Source organism: Notothenia rossii (genome assembly GCF_949606895.1).
Source record: "Notothenia rossii genome assembly, chromosome: 8".
Classification (NCBI taxonomy): Eukaryota; Metazoa; Chordata; class Actinopteri; order Perciformes; family Nototheniidae; genus Notothenia; species Notothenia rossii.
Window position 1 is genome coordinate 63,214,096 of NC_136906.1, and position 16,252 is coordinate 63,230,347.

General features: G+C 39.6%; 1 protein-coding gene across 7 annotated transcripts in view; it reads right to left on the reverse strand.

Moving 5' to 3' along the window:
* The window catches only part of tmem244 (transmembrane protein 244), a 73,783-nt gene that overhangs the window by 41,075 nt on the left and 16,456 nt on the right, over positions 1-16,252 (reverse strand). For 5 of the 7 annotated variants that reach the window (XM_079644703.1, XM_079644702.1, XM_079644701.1 and 2 more), the window contains exon 2: positions 5,472-5,538. The exons of the other annotated variants lie outside the window; for them this stretch is intronic. The gene's annotated coding sequence lies outside the window, so the exon portion shown is untranslated. The remainder of the gene's footprint in view (positions 1-5,471; positions 5,539-16,252) is intronic. 7 annotated transcript variants of the gene reach the window in all.

Genomic DNA, 16,252 nt, shown 5'->3' on the forward strand with positions numbered 1-16,252 from the left:
CATGGCATTTGTTTGTGTGTGTGTTCCAAGTGAATCTGCAGCCCCCTGGTGGCCAGTACATCAATTATGCGAGATCACACATAAATGATTACAAAAGCGGACAGAGAAAAAAAAGATTTGCCAAAAATGTGATTTAAATCCATATTTTTCATATAGACAATGGATTATATGTAGGGTTGGGTATCGTTTGAATTTCCAGGATTCTGATTCTGATTCCGATTCTACTTTTTATGCCGTTTGCCAAGACTTGATAAGTCGCTCATAAAACACAGGAGGTATGGGAACTAAGAACACCATATGTGGTAAATTGTACAGCTAATATAACACAACACATTAGTTACATTTCCTGTAACTGGTGGATATAGAGTTGCTGGGGGGGGTGGGTCGGGGTTGAGATGCACAGGCTTTAGTGGAGACGCTGCGCACAGCTGATCAACAGCTGGGACGCAAACCACCAAATACAAAAACATAATTCAGATCCAGTCCTCATCACTCCACTCCGGAGGGATTCCCCGATCATTTCTTACAGTTTCTCATCAAGAGGGTGTCTCCTGTCCCCGGTACAAACTGCCTGAGGAGGCCGTGTCTCATATATATGCGGGTTCGGGTCGGGTTGCGGATCTTGTGCCGACGGGTCGGGTCGGGTTGCGGAACTAATTGGCAATATGTGCGGGTAGCGGGGCGGGTTCGGTATTGCACGTCGCGGGTGCGGGTCTTGAAACTCAGACCCGTGCAGGACTCTGTGGTCAGCCCCACTTGTAGGTAGAAGTTCATTCAAACATACTATAGCCTTGAGGCAACTCTCATCTTAATGCTATTCTATTTATGTTATGGTTAAAGCTTGTATCAGTCATGTTTTTAATGTATATGAAAAATTAATATATCCATGTGGTTTGTTTGTAGCCTTTATTTATCCAGGTAAAAATCCCATTGAGATCCACGATCTCTTTTACAAGGGAGACCTGCCGTGGTGGAGTACCCACTCAGGGACATACTACACACTCAGCTACTGAGGAATGTGGATCAGTGTGCCATATTTTCCTGGAGTTCATCTATAGTGGACAAACAAATAACATCTGTTCAAAAAGCTACAGTACTAGAAACAGTGGATCTTAAATTAGTTCATAATTATATGTCTGAAATCTAAAACTTTCCCACTACACTTGGCTTTCCAGTTTGTAGTCATTGGAACTTCTAAAAGGTCAGAATGAAATACAAGGAAACTGAAAGGACATAAATGTACCAATTATCTCATGTTTGCTTTGTCTTTCTACAATCTTTTAAACCCCCCCCCCAACTTTCGGTAGCAGAATATGAAAAAACGGGGGGGTTTTTTGTTTCTGTTTTCTAGTGATTTTTTGTTTTGTTTTGAGAAGTAGAAAATTAAAATCATCCGTTTTTTAAAGTTTATTAAATCCATTTTTGATCATGATAAAGAAAAACGCCTTGTATTTCAATTTGGGTTTTTCAATTTGAAAACGAAAATCAAATATCCGGTCGTTTTTTGTTTTTGAATATCCATTTGTGAAAAGAAAATCCAAATACCAAAACATACACTGACCCTACTGCCTCTGCTCAGCCCTTCAGTGAAAACCAATAACTGGAAACAAGCTAAATGATGATGATGGACAACTTGAATTGTTCATAAGGCAGCCATGAGTGAAATTATTTCTCACTAAAAACAAAGGCAAAGACAAGTGAGAGCTCATATTATACATACTGAAAAGGTTTCCGCGGGACACTGATCTCCATAACCATCATGAGAAGACCAGAAGGTTTGGGCAATAAAGGCAGAAGGCAATAAAAAGACGGTAATATGTCCTTCTGGAGGGGGGCGTGAAGACAACAGAAGATAAATAACAGACAGGTAATCATTTTATATCTGTGAGAGTAATATGGTAGTTGATAGACTTTTGTTGTAGCCTAGTACAAGGTTGTGTACACTGGTGGAAAGAAACCAAGTACATTTACTCGAGTATTGTATTTATGTACTTTTTTGACATATTTTTACTTTACTTAAGTATTTCCAATTCAATGCTACTTTCTACTTCTACTCCACTACATCTAACCTGTTAAGCCCCAAGCCTTTTTTTCAGGTCTCAGGCTCGAAAATGACATTCCCAGAACAAATGACAATAACTTCTCTTCTAAAAGGGGTAAATTAATAATATTTGTTCTCAAAGCAATGATAAACCTGTGAGTTGGATGTAGAAAAGTCAGACTCAACTTAGATTTTTTTAATTTTAAAGTAAATTCAGATTGAACATAGTAAAAAAATGTAAATAATAGTGTCCTTCCAAAAATAAACCTAAGTGTGTTGGCATTTTTTTGAGTTTTTGAACTCAAGATAAAGATACTCTGATTACTTATCGTAGCTGCATATACAAGATATCCGATTAAAGCTGAGGTTCCACAGATTATATAGGTATAGTATCATTACTGAGCGTTCCGAACTCGCGACAGGGGAAGCAAACACAGACATCACAACACGTACCTTTACGGAGCTTTTACGGGAGATCGTCTCACCGTAGCTGTCAATCTGATCAAAAGACGTGTTCAATGGCATTAAAACGAGAAAAAACGCGGCTGAATCGGTTAATCCATAGGTTGATAATGTGTCTGTTGCTTTGAAAAAAATATTTATAATCCATAATTCCATTTCTGCGTAAAAATCGGAGAGTAAAAGTTAGCTGCTAATGGTAGCCACCAGAGTTATCGCAGCTTCCGGTTTTGGCTACGCGTCACTCTCACTCCTTATTTGGTAATGTGTGTGTGTATGTGGGAGTTCCCCTCGATTTCATTGGCTCTGACGGTTAGAAAGAGATGTCAATCATCAAAATCGACAAAGGGGGGCCAGAGATATGGAAAATCCACCCAATTGACCCCAGAAGTGTTTTTTTGTGCTAAATCTCTCTAAAAAGGTCAAATTTAACTTGTTTTGCATCAATCTTGATACAGGGTACTTATTATATGTTTTAGTTTGGATTCCTAAAGCTTTTAGTCTACCATCCCATCATTCAAGGGTGGTTTTCACTATAAGTAATTTCTTTTTTTTGGACGGACACAAATTTACATTTTTTTACTGTGTTCAATCTGAATTTACTTTAAAGGGGACCTATCATGCGAAATGCAATTTTGTACGTCTTTTATACATGAATATGTGTCCCCGGTGTTCCAGGGAACTCACCAAGTGTCAGAAAACACAACCCTCTCTATTTTCCTCCATACCCAAATCTAAAAAAAAAGGGACTGCAACGGATCTGATAAAAACTGATCCAGATTTGAACACATTACTGACGTCAGTGAAGTGGCGCTACGGCTATTGGGCCAACTCTCCACCTATCAGGGGAATGTGGGGTCGGGCCACGGCCGGCCATTGCCGGCCATTGCCGCTCGAAAGCGCTGTAGTACATATGCCAGGCCTGTAAGTTTCGCTGTAGTCTGCCACAAAAGCAGCGAAGAAGACTTCCCGCGCATGGTTGCCATGGTTGCCCTTCTGCCCTTCAAGCGCTCCCGCTGCTGTAATTCAATGCAATCCCTCCCCATCGAGGCAAGCACTGTAATTCTCTCTGGTTAGTCCACCAGCAGATGACAAACACCCACCTCTCCGCCTCTTCCAAGGAACGAGGGGACCGGGCGGCAGAGTTTCAGTTGATGTCCGTTAAAGTTTAAATCTTCCGGACAAAATTAGAAAGTGCCGGTCAAAGGTCTTCTTTGTTATTAATTGAGCTTTAAAACAAATGAATAGCGACGGAGATCTATTTTTCTCCCCCTCTTCTGACTTGATCAGAGCACGCTACCCTCTCCTGCAGGGGGGCGTGGTCAGCTGCAGCTCACAGAATCAGCCCCCTGCAAAAACAGGGCTGGAGAACAGCAAATAGAGCAAAATGAGGCATGGCTAAAATGCATGATCTGTTTGGTATTTTGAAAACAGAAACGTATAAATATACCTTATATAGGTATGGCCCTACAATATATCATTTAAATGCATGATAGGTGTCCTTTAAAATAAAAACATCTATATTGATTCTGACACTTCTACATCCAACTCAAAGATGTAACCTTGCTTTGACAAAAAATATTATTAATTTACCCCTTTTAGAAGGGAAGATATGGTCATTTGTTCTGGGAATGTCATTTTTGAGCCTGAGACCTGAAAAACAGACTCTGGGGTTATAACAGAAGCCCTCAGACGCTGTTTCTTGCAGATATTGCCCGCGGGGGGAATGGGGGCTTAACAGGCTAAGAGGCAAATATCATACTTTTTACTCCACTACGTTTATTTAACATTCACAGCTACTTTGTACACATACTAACACATATCTGCTGATATAATATATAATGCTGTACTGTACCATTAATCTACACATACTTGAACATTTTCCACATTGACCAACTACAATACTGAAATGCTCTCACATGTATACATGTAACAGGATAATATAATAACCGTAATAATATAATACTTCAAAAAACATAGATTATGCATAACAAAATGATTACTTTTGATACTTGAAGTACACTTGGCTGATAATATTTCTGTACTTTATAAATTCTTAAATGCGTCATTGTGCAGAATGAGTACTTTTACCTTTTGTACTTTAAATACATTATGATGCTTATACTTGGTAACATTTTGAAATCAGGAATTTTACTCATAGTGGAGTATTTAAAGACCTTAATATTTAAATTCTTCTGATGTAAAGGATCTGAGTGCTTATTCCATCTCTGGTTGTTTAGGATGATGAAAGCCATTCCACAGCAGCAGAACACAGGTGTTACTAATGATGCTAACGATGCTAACGATGCCAGGAGAGCACAGCTGTTTCTGATAACACTAACGAGGGCTCTGCTCTATGGAGGCTCAGCAGGACAATAGCAGGACCCTGGAACCTGCCCCTCTTATGTGAGTAATTTTAGAGGGAGTTGTTGTGACACAGACAGTTTGTGTCAGTAAATAAAATGATGTATTCAGGGTGTAAATCAGATAAACTGAAGCACTTGGTGCTGTAGCTTTCAAGTGCAGATGGTAAACAAGATACACAGGAGTGATTTATTCAGTAGTGAGCAAGTTATAACTCAACAGTAAGAGACACTTGAAGTACAATCAAAATGCAGAAACAAAGAAAACAGACAAACAAGGAACATACGCTTCATCTATTCTGAATAAAACAACAACTACCGTCTGCAGCAGAAGTGAAGGTTTTTAGAAACAACAAAAGTCTAAAGAGACCTAGTTATGGGTGGTTTTCTTTGTAACTGCCTCATGTAGCAAAGTACTTTGTGAGACAGCGGGACACTAATGGCCCTTTTAGGCGCTGAGGTCTCGTAACTCAGGAAGCAATAGTACTAAAGTGCCAACCATGCTGCCACCATGGCTAATAACTATACAAAAATTCATTCATACTCTACATTTGTATATGCATTACTATTGTGAGGGGTATACAGTTAATCTTTGTTTAGTGGCTCACCTTCTCTCTCAGGGATCTTAGTTAAGAGGCCTGCAGCATTTTCCATCAGTGTAATTTGGGGTATGGCCTTAAAAACAAAACAAGAGTTCTATAAAACAACACTGTAAGTAACACAGATAACATATGTGAGAGCTTCAATGCTAACTTGAAAAGTTTTTCTTGCAAGAATGGCAGAACAATTTAGTGTTTAGCCTCTTGAATAGGGTTACAGTAGTGAAATAGTACTTGTATTTATCGTATGTGACAGGCTGTTTATAAACATGAATATTACATTATTTTGCTCAAACTGTTTTTAGAGATCTTTTAGGAGCTCTCTTTCTGAAGCAAACATACCCTGTGAAAATGATTTATTACTTCAGAAAATCATGAAATGTTTAATCCTAATCAATAGGCTTAAAAGTGAATAACTGTATTTAAAGATGACGTCTTTTACCCCTTATATTTCTCCATGTATCTGTGCTTGGCTGTCCCCACCATCAGCCTCTGCACCCAGAACTGAAAACATGTTCCTGTCCTTTCTATCCAACAAATTCACCTTCAAAGAACTTCTTTCTTCTTTTGCTACTTTTCTTTTCATCTACTTCTTATCGTCTGCTTCCCCACTGTGCATTCATCCTTCTCCCGCTCATCTCTTCCCTTCCTAAAAACCCTCCATCACTCCTCCATAAGTCTTTTAACAAATTACTATTACATTAAACAGGGTGAAAGACACTGATCTGTCTAATCCTCAATTTATTCTTAAAGGGATCCGAGTGTCTCAGGGTGCCCTTCATTATAGAGATACCTTTTTAAATCATTACATTTCAAAGAGAAACTAAATGCAGGCAAGCCATTTCAAAGGCTTGTACTTCGAAGGAACATCGAAATGACAGCTTCCCCAGAATCCTGTAACCGTTTGCTATAAAACTGCTCAGAAGGTACTTTTAATACACACTGCTTCAGAAAGAAATAACAGCTTTAAAAACTGCCTGGCCTTTGATGATGTAACGATACAAAAGGGATGAGAGAGGCAAACGAGGAACTGGAACAGACTAGAGGTGAGATGATGTAAAATGATGCAAGTGTCACTGAGTGTGTGACATTTTGGAGGCCGACTCTTTTCAGCTTATCACAGTCATTGAGACATTTTTGCCATTATTTATTTTCAACAATCAGGACTTAATCCCATATAAATACAGTAAGAAACTGCTGCTGGACCCACGTCTCGTTTACCATGTCCATTTTTAAATAGAAGGATAAGATGACATGTTATTTTAGCCTATTTTAAAGAGAAGTACTATCACTGGACATTATGACCAGACAGATTCAAAGATGTTTGACTTCAAAAGTCGGTAAATATCGGATACATAAAAACACTACTAAGGGCAGCTTTATTTTATTGGCAACATTATCATGTTAGCATTGTCAATGTGCATGAATACTTAATCAAAGAGCTGCATGTAATGCGTCTTATTGTATAGTCTCTTTAACTATTGTAGCTGTAACTTGACATTATACTTTCCAACAAGTAATGGTGCCAAGATAAGTAGAGGGATGAAAGAAACTAGTATGAGGACTATGAGTGTGGAAAAGAGGGATACATTAATGAATATATGAAACAGGCGAGTACTGTCCCATTTTCCATCTTTCTCATTCCCTTTATCTCTACTTACTTTCTTTGTAACCTCCTAAGCCTAGCCACCAAACCCCTCCTCCCTCCTCTCTCCTAACACTCCCTGCTCTTCTCTTTTGTTTAAAACGACCCCTCTCAGAACAAGAGCATCATCAGGGGGATGAGATAACCTTTCAGTCCATCCTTTTAATCTCCCGCTCACACACACACATCTCTCTTTGTGTATCTCTGCCTCCCTTATCCTCTCTACTCAGTCCCTGGCAGCCTGAATGTGAATGTGCAACTCAAATTTCAAAGTAACTAATACAAGTTAAATATCATTACAGATGGAGAAAAAGTTTACTCTAAGGTACTCGAAAGGAGGGTCAGGCCGATTGTTGAACCTCAGATTGAGGAGGAACAATGCGGATTCCGTCCTGGTCGTGGAACGACGGATCAGCTTTTTACTCTCGCAAAGGATCCTGGAGGGGGCCTGGGGGTATGCTTATCCAGTCTTCATGTGTTTTGTAGACTTGGAGAAGGCGTATGACCGAGTTCCCAGGGAGTTACTGTGGGAGGTGCTGTGGGAGTATGGGGTGAGGGGGTCTCTACTCAGGGCCATCCAATCTCTGTACTCCCAAAGCAAGAGCTGTGTCCGGGTCCTCGGCAGTAAGACGGACCCATTTCAGGTGAGGGTTGGCCTCCGTCAGGGCTGCGCTTTGTCACCAATCCTGTTTGTAATATACATGGATCGGATTTCGAGGCGTAGTCGTGGGGGAGGGGGTCTGCAGTTCGGTGGACTAAGGATTGCACCACTGCTTTTTGCAGATGATGTGGTTCTGATGGCTTCATCGGTCTGCGACCTTCAGCACTCACTGGATCGGTTCGCAACCGAGTGTGAAGCGGCTGGGATGAGGATCAGCACCTCCAAATCTGAGGCCATGGTTCTCAGCAGGAAACCGATGGACTGTCCACTCCAAGTAGGGAATGAGTCCTTACCCCAAGTGAAGGAGTTCAAGTATCTCGGGGTCTTGTTCTCGAGTGAGGGAACAATGGAGCGTGAGATGGGTCGGAGAATCGGAGCAGTGGGAGCGGTACTGCAGTCGCTTTACCGCACCGTTGTGACGAAAAGGGAGCTAAGCCAGAAGGCAAAGCTCTCTGTCTACCGCGCCATTTTCGTTCCTACCCTCACCTATGGTCATGAAGGATGGGCCATGACCAAAAGAACGAGATCGCAGATACAAGCGGCCGAGATGGGTTTTCTCCGCAGGGTGGCTGGTGTCTCCCTTAGGGATAAGGTGAGAAGTTCGGTCATCCGGGAGGGACTCGGAGTTGAACCGCTCCTCCTTCGCGTCGAAAGGAGCCAGTTGAGGTGGTTCGGGCACCTAGTAAGGATGCCACCTGGGCGCCTCCCTAGGGAGGTGTTCCAGGCACGTCCAGCTGGGAAGACCAAGGGGTAGACCTAGGACCAGGTGGAGGGATTATATCTCTTTGCTGGCCTGGGAGCGCCTTGGGATCCCCCAGTCAGAGTTGGTTGATGTGGCCAGAGAAAATAAAGTTTGGGGCTCTCTGCTGGAACTGCTACCTCCGCGACCCGACCATGGATAAGCGGGAGAAGATGGATGGATGGATGGATGGAGAAAAAATAAACTGACAACTTCACACTTGCATCCTTACTCTATTTCTTGTCAGTGTCTTGGCTAACAGAAAAAATTTGTTTCTGGACTTTTGAGTGGTGATGGTATCTAAGATTGTTGATTTCCATTCAGTGGATGTGAATATGCATATTAAAGCCCAAAATAATAATGTAAAGGGAATTAAAGATGTATTGCAAATTGTTTATATATTAAAAGGAAGTAAATGCTTCGTCCCATGGCAGGATGGAGGAGTAGGTGTTTGATTGACAATGGTGGGCAGACTGCCTTAGTGACAAGTTAAGAAAGCCTACATGTCATTGGCAGAGTGCGTTGTGAGTGGTAATAAAGAGTAACAGCCCTACGAGCCTCTAATCGGACCGGAATGACATTAGCAGGTATGTTTACGTGCTCTTTAATGGGCTGCAGCTCAGCAGCTAATTAGCTGTTTAACCTGCAGAGTAGCATTAGCCATGCAGGTCTGATCGGGCTCGTCCAACCAGCCAAGGTGCAGGCATAAGGTGTGTGTTCATGTTTGTTATTTAGATGAAAAGGAGATTTTAGCAGAATAACTCATGTGGGCTGTCATTAAAGTCCATTCTTGTGTTGTGAATCTGTCTGTGTGATCGACGACAAAACGCTAACAATGCAATAGAGCAGTGGTTCCCAACCTGGGGGGCGCCAAAGATCGCAGGGGGGGCGCCAGGCCTCAGATGATTTGAGGCCAAAGATCATATTTAGACTTCTTTATATATAATTGTAAAGCAATACATGATTGTCACCAAAAGCCTTGTCTCTACATTACAAAAAAATATAAAAAATAGTTGATCAATTAATTTGAATAACAATTCAAGTTAGTAGCTATTAAAGGCATAAAAAGACAGAAATGTATAATTCTTTCTTTAATAGAAATGTTTCTTCTGCCCGTAAAGTGTCCAAACCAGGCTTTTCTGGATAAGTGCATTTTTAAAACATAGTCATTGTCCATGCCGGTTTCAGTTGGATTATTTGTCACAGTTGCTCCGATCAGATCGGTCTCCTCCATTTTGTAGATTATTTACGACTTTTGAATCCACATAAACAGCAAAATTCAGCTTACTTTGAGCATGTGTTTTAAACAGTTTAATCCCTTTGTGAATTGTTTTCCACTTGCGCTGTCCTTTAATTTCTTCACACAGCGGGAATCCAAATGAATTAATCCTGAGTCTAATAACCATCAAAGTCACTCCAATAGTGCTCCTTAATTAGGCTTTCATCCTCCTTTAACAAAATACTTCACATTCATCTAGTTTGTGACAGTAGTTGTAGCATTTTGAGACTTTGAAACTTTAATTACCGCTGTTGTGCTGTAATCAAGTACTGAACAGACATTTTACAGCAAGTGACAGACAGTATAATGCCAGGCTCCTTTGTCATGCTAAAAAACTACTAGTGGACCTTTTTACAGATGTAGCGATTCACTTCAGACAGTTTGAAACGCGAGGGCCGTGATTGGTACGTGATCTGCCCTCGCTCAAGGGAAAACCTCCAGCTTGACTTGAGACCGCCCCCGTGATAGATAAATGTAATTATAATGAAGCCAGCTGCAATGGATCATTGATCCACCAGGGGGTGCAGTGGGGTTCCACACTGGAGCTCATGTGAAATAAAGTGAGATACAGTACGCTGGATGTACAGCGGAACTTTGTTAAGATCCATATGTCACGGATATCATACTACTGTGCTAAATAAGAGACATGTAATCATTTACAAAACATCAACATGTTGTTATTTAACAAAATAATTTTGTTATTCGAAAAAAACGAACGGGAGGAAATGCAGCCCGGCTCTCGATTTTTAATCCTAATTTAATCATCATCTTCACCACGATCATTTATGTTTATGTTCGCCGAATTGACATAAAATCACTGACACATATGAATATACTGTATTCAACTTCATTAAAACGTTATTAACGTGCCTAAACTCAGTAATTCACCAAAAATAGGTATATTTTAAATGGAGCCTCGTCGGTCGATCAGGATCCCAAAGTGTAGCGGAGGGATCCTCATCTGGATGAAGGGTGTTATTTTCCCCATAAGGAACAAGTCGCTGCAAATGATCCCGCTTATTACACGGCCACATTCTCAACAAAGTAACGACATGACTCCCAATATTAATTGAAATGCTTTTATGGATTTAGAAAGTGTTTTTATTGATTTAAAAAATAGTTGTATGTATTGATTTAAATTGACGCATCCGCTAAGAAAAATAGTCCGTTGTTACAGTTTTTTAAACAGTTTGAATGAAACGGCAGCTCTCAGCTGTGTATTTACACAACTAATGGCCCATCAACCACAGCTCTCTCTCCCCCCCTCCCCCCCTGATCTTTCTTCTGCAGCAGCAAAAATTAAAAGTAGGTTACTCTGAGTGACCATAGACTGTATGTGACAAGCTTACAGTTAGTGACGTAACAACACCATAAAAGCTGGTGGGTTGAAAGCAATACGGGAGGTAAAAATAACTAGAATAATTGTGATTTATTTATTGTGGCTTTTATGTTTTTAGGTATAAAATGTTATGTAATTCAGGCTTATAGTTCACCCTTCTCTAAAAGCCTTCAACAATGACAATATTCATTGTAATTTAATAAATCCTTCCAACACACATTGTAAAAAATAGCCTACTGTAAGTTAAGAAATCATTTCAATATGTACATCTTCTGATGTACCAACAATAACATTATAAATAGTAACATAGCTGAACATGGTATTGCACATTTAGCTTTGAGTGTTACTGACCTGAGATGTTTTTATTACATGAATTAAGGTGACTGAGGCTTTTTAACATAAAGGGATGCAAACTCATCAGGTATGAAAAAGGTGACAAGGATCCGAGCCCCCGGCTCCCCCACCCCACGGAATGACAGAGGATTTTAGCAGTCAGAACAACTAAAGCAGCAGTGTTAATAATAACAGAAACGCCAAAGAGTCACATCTAATAGAAATATATAAAAGCATTTATTTTAAATTGTGGAGTAGTCAGTTTATAATTTTGGCAGCACTGTTGAGCATTTTGAAAATGTATTTTCGTGCCTCTGTGCAAGGCTTAAGTCTTTTTATCTTTATAGCCACATGGTGTAAAGTAACTAAGTTCATAAACTCCACAAGTACTATACTTGGGCACAATTTTGAGATACTTGTACTTTATTTAAGTATTTCAATGTTTTGCTACTTTGTTCTTCTACTCCACTACAGTTCAGAGGTACATGGTGTACTTTGACTCCACTACATGTATTTAATACCTTTAGTTACTTTACAGATGTGGATGAATGATGTGAAATATAATCAAGTGTTAAATCAGACTTTAGTTCCACCTGGAGTAAATCCACAAGCTACCCTGCAGTATGCAAAGTCATTCAAACTAGCTGCACCTTTACCAGCTTTGAGAACACTTTCATGATCAATCATTATAAAACATATCATATCTATTATTCTGAAATGGACCAATCTGCACAATGACTACTTTTACTGTCGCTACTTTCACTATATTTTGATGATAATACTTTTCTACTTTTACTTGAGGAACATTTTGAATGCAGGACTTTTACTGTAACAGAGTATTCCTACACTCTGGGACTATTACTTTTACTCAAGTACAAGATCTGAGTACTTCTACTTTTACTCAAGTACAAGACCTGAGTACTTCTACTTTTAATCTAGTACAAGATCTGTGTGCTTCTACTTTTACTCAAGTACAAGATTTGAGTCCTTCTACTTTTACTCTAGTACAAGATCTGTGTGCTTCTACTTTTACTCAAGTACAAGATCTGAGTACTTCTACTTTTACTCAAGTACAAGACCTGAGTACTTCTACTTTTACTCAAGTACAAGATCTGAGTACTTCTACTTTTACTCAAGTACAATATATATATACTTATACCACCTCTGTTTATAGCCTATGAAAAAAACTATTAGAAATACAAGGCTAAAGCTAACGTTAACAGATAGTGACAATGTATGCTAGCTAGCTAGCTCAACGATTCCTTAAATAATATTGCCACAGAAAAACTTTTCAGTTCACATCACGCTCTGCCGCTCCGACAGGGAGCTCTGCTCTGAACACCTGAACGGCCCGTTCTAACAGCTGTTCACCAGCGGTCCAGTCTGTGCCACAGTGACTCCGGACGCACAGTTAATATTAACGAACGCACCCGTAGGTAATGTAGCTGCTGAAGCTAGACCATCATCTCGGAGCAGCAGAGCCTTATTATACATCCATGAGCAGAGCAGAGCCGACAGGCAGGAAGACTCGAGCACACAGCTCGTACTTCATTATATAATATATAAAAAAAGAACACCATGCGTGTCATGATGGCACATAACAGCTCACGGCCGCAGATTACTCCGGGTCCCAGCCCCCCCCATACCCCCAAAATATTTGTATTGCAGATCTACATGAATCACACAAACGACTTATTTTGGATTCAAAACGGCAAATTTCGCCGAAAGGTGACAAGTTTGCATCACTGAACATAGACAGAGCACAACTGAAACATAACATCTGAAACGATGTAACAACATAATACACTTGTGGGGATGCTTGGGATGTCAGGAGTGAGGGACACGGCTTAGAACGGGCGTGTCGCCTGGCAGGACAGGAGAATGTGTGCACCAGTCTGCCTTGATCTATGAATTCATGTCCGTGACACTCACTGCTGCCCACAGCTGTTTTATAGAAGGAAATTCCTTCACTTCATGAAAGTGTTTTAACCACACACACCTCTACACACACATGACGGGTGTTATTTTCCCCATAAGGAACAAGTCGCTGCAAATTATCCCGCTTATTACACGGCCAAATTCTCAACAAAGTAACGACATGACTCCCAATATTAATTTAAATGCTTTTATGGATTTAGAAAATGTTTTTATTGATTTAAAAAATAGTTGTATGTATTGATTTAAAAAATAGTTGTATGTATTGATTTAAATTGACATGCATCCGCTAAGAAAAATAGTCCGTTGTTACAGTTTTTTAAACAGTCTGAATGAAACGGCAGCTCTCAGCTGTGTATTTACACAACTAATGGCCCATCAACCACAGCTCTCCCCCCCCCTCCCCCCTTGATCTTTCTTCTTTTTAGCCAGCAGCTAAATTAACGGTAGGTTACTCTGAGTGACAAGCTTACAGTTAGACACAACACTGTCATTGCAAGTGACCCTCAGTTAGTTGACTTTTATGTTCAACTGCTAAATTCGTTACTGATAAAAAAGGGCTTCTACTGTACCTAATTACCTTAACACTAGAACCGCCAGAGGTTTTTGTATAGGCCTACCTAAACCCGTCAAATCCCGATTAGAATGCAATTTTTAACAACATAGGGTGCTACATAACACACTTTCAGGAAAAGTCACGGACTGGGAGACTTTAATATTTTATTGAAAAAAAGTTACATTGCACACACACAACACACATCACACAAATTGACCCGATTGGCGATTCTAGTGTTAAATAAACTCGCTAATTAATGAAACCAGTTCAATACGCATTATTCTTATTCTTATCATTCTTTATGAGCGCAGAAATAGTCTTAAAATCAGATCTGTTTTTTAAATGAAATCTGACGGCAGGCAGTTAGCTCTGATCACCTATGATAAATGCGCCGCACCTAATCGCTGGCCATTCAGCCACAGACACTGTTCGAAATGGGGGGGAGCTAGGGGGAGCTTGGCTCCCCCGAAGAGGGAGGGAGCTCCCCTGAAGGCTGACTTTGAGATAAATAGGGGGAGCCCAAAACAATCGTGCATATTTGTGTCACACAGATTAGAAATGTTGAGTTTCTGTAAATAACAGTTCTTGAAATAAATAATAGTTATTGTTCATTACAGTTTCTGAATATTTGTTTTATATTTGTGAATATGTCTGGGTGTTGCCATCTGTACGTGGCGGCGATATTTAGTAGCAGGATGTGCTCTGGAAAATAGGGCTCCCCGAAAGCAAATGGGTAATTTGAAAACTGACAGAGCTCCCTCTATACAAATCAAACTGTAGACGGTGTGAAAGCACCTATTGTTTTAAATAATGAACAGAATGTGACCTGTGAGCCTTCTGAATCACCGTGGGACAGCACATTCTAAACTAAAATGTTCAATCAATAAAAGTAACATCTTATCTTATCTTAATAATATCTTCATATTAATAATAATAATAAATCATACAGTATGTGTCCGAAATTGAGCAGGAGGAAGCAAACACAAAAATATACTGCATATTAAAGCAAACGATTGTAAAGGTTAAAGTATGAGCATAATAAATAAAGAAGTGTAATGTAAACATTTACATTATGATTATTTAATATATAAAGACTATATATTATTGAATTACAAGATTAGATATACTTTAGTTGATCTAAAATATGGATGTGTTCAAATGCTCTTCAAAACACAACTGAAAGTCCATGAAACTTGTCTTTCTGTATTTGTGAATGAAGCGCCATCTCCTGGTTAAAACCTGAAATTGAAAATCTGGCAACGCCTTCTTGGAAAATAGTGGGAGGGCTTAACATTCCTCTATACTGGTCTTTGGCTGGTGGTAGGCAGGAAGCTGTAAGCTGGAGTCTGAAATGCAGTGCTACATCTGTAGCTACTTACTCAAATTCAGCCTGATAGATGATTACAACATATCTTTAAAAAAAGAACACTTTATTCCTTTAGAAAAAGACAGGGGGAGGGGTAGGAGCATTCTCCAATGTAAACCATAACCTGATGAAACATCATGCTTTGTCAAAACATCAGGTTGAAATTAAGTGTATTCTGTACATAACTAGATTTCAATGTTGTTTACCCAGATAGCAATCTCTTTAATGAAAATATTGGCATTAGAGGATTGTTGCATCTATGTGATGAGGTCAGGTATGTAATCCACTGGTTAGCCAGAACGACCCATCTGGTTATTGTATCTATAAATGGTTTCCCAGTTCAATTGAAAAAGAAAAAAAAAGACTAAGAATAATATTCATGACATGTATCAATACCATGATTAAAAATGCACTGTAATAGATAAAGTTATCCATATTGCTCACTATTTATCAATATATAGATATTTACTATGCGGAGTAAGTGTTAAACCTTCTTTTTATCTCAAAAAAAGATATTCAAATCTATTGAATATGGGCAATTTTTATAATATGTCGAATGGGAGACAGTAGGTAAATACTCTGGAGATATGTATGTGATAAATCTGTCCTGCATTATGTCATCAACAGGCTTAAAGACGAACAGTCATTTCTGATCAGATTTGAGTTTCTCATATGAGCTCATTGTTTATCCATTTATCTGCGCCTCCGCTCGGGGCAATATCGTGCATTCCCAGCTGGAATAATATTATAACTGTTTATCTGCACTGCAGCTGTAATTAATCACAGGGTTTACAGACGTAGATCTGTGACCAGGAAGTGCAGATTAGAGCATGAAACCTGCAGTATGAAATGATAACTCCATGTCTGCGGTGACGGAGTGTGTCACACTGAAGATGCCTGTAGTGTGCATGTTTGTGTGTGTAAACATAATAAACGA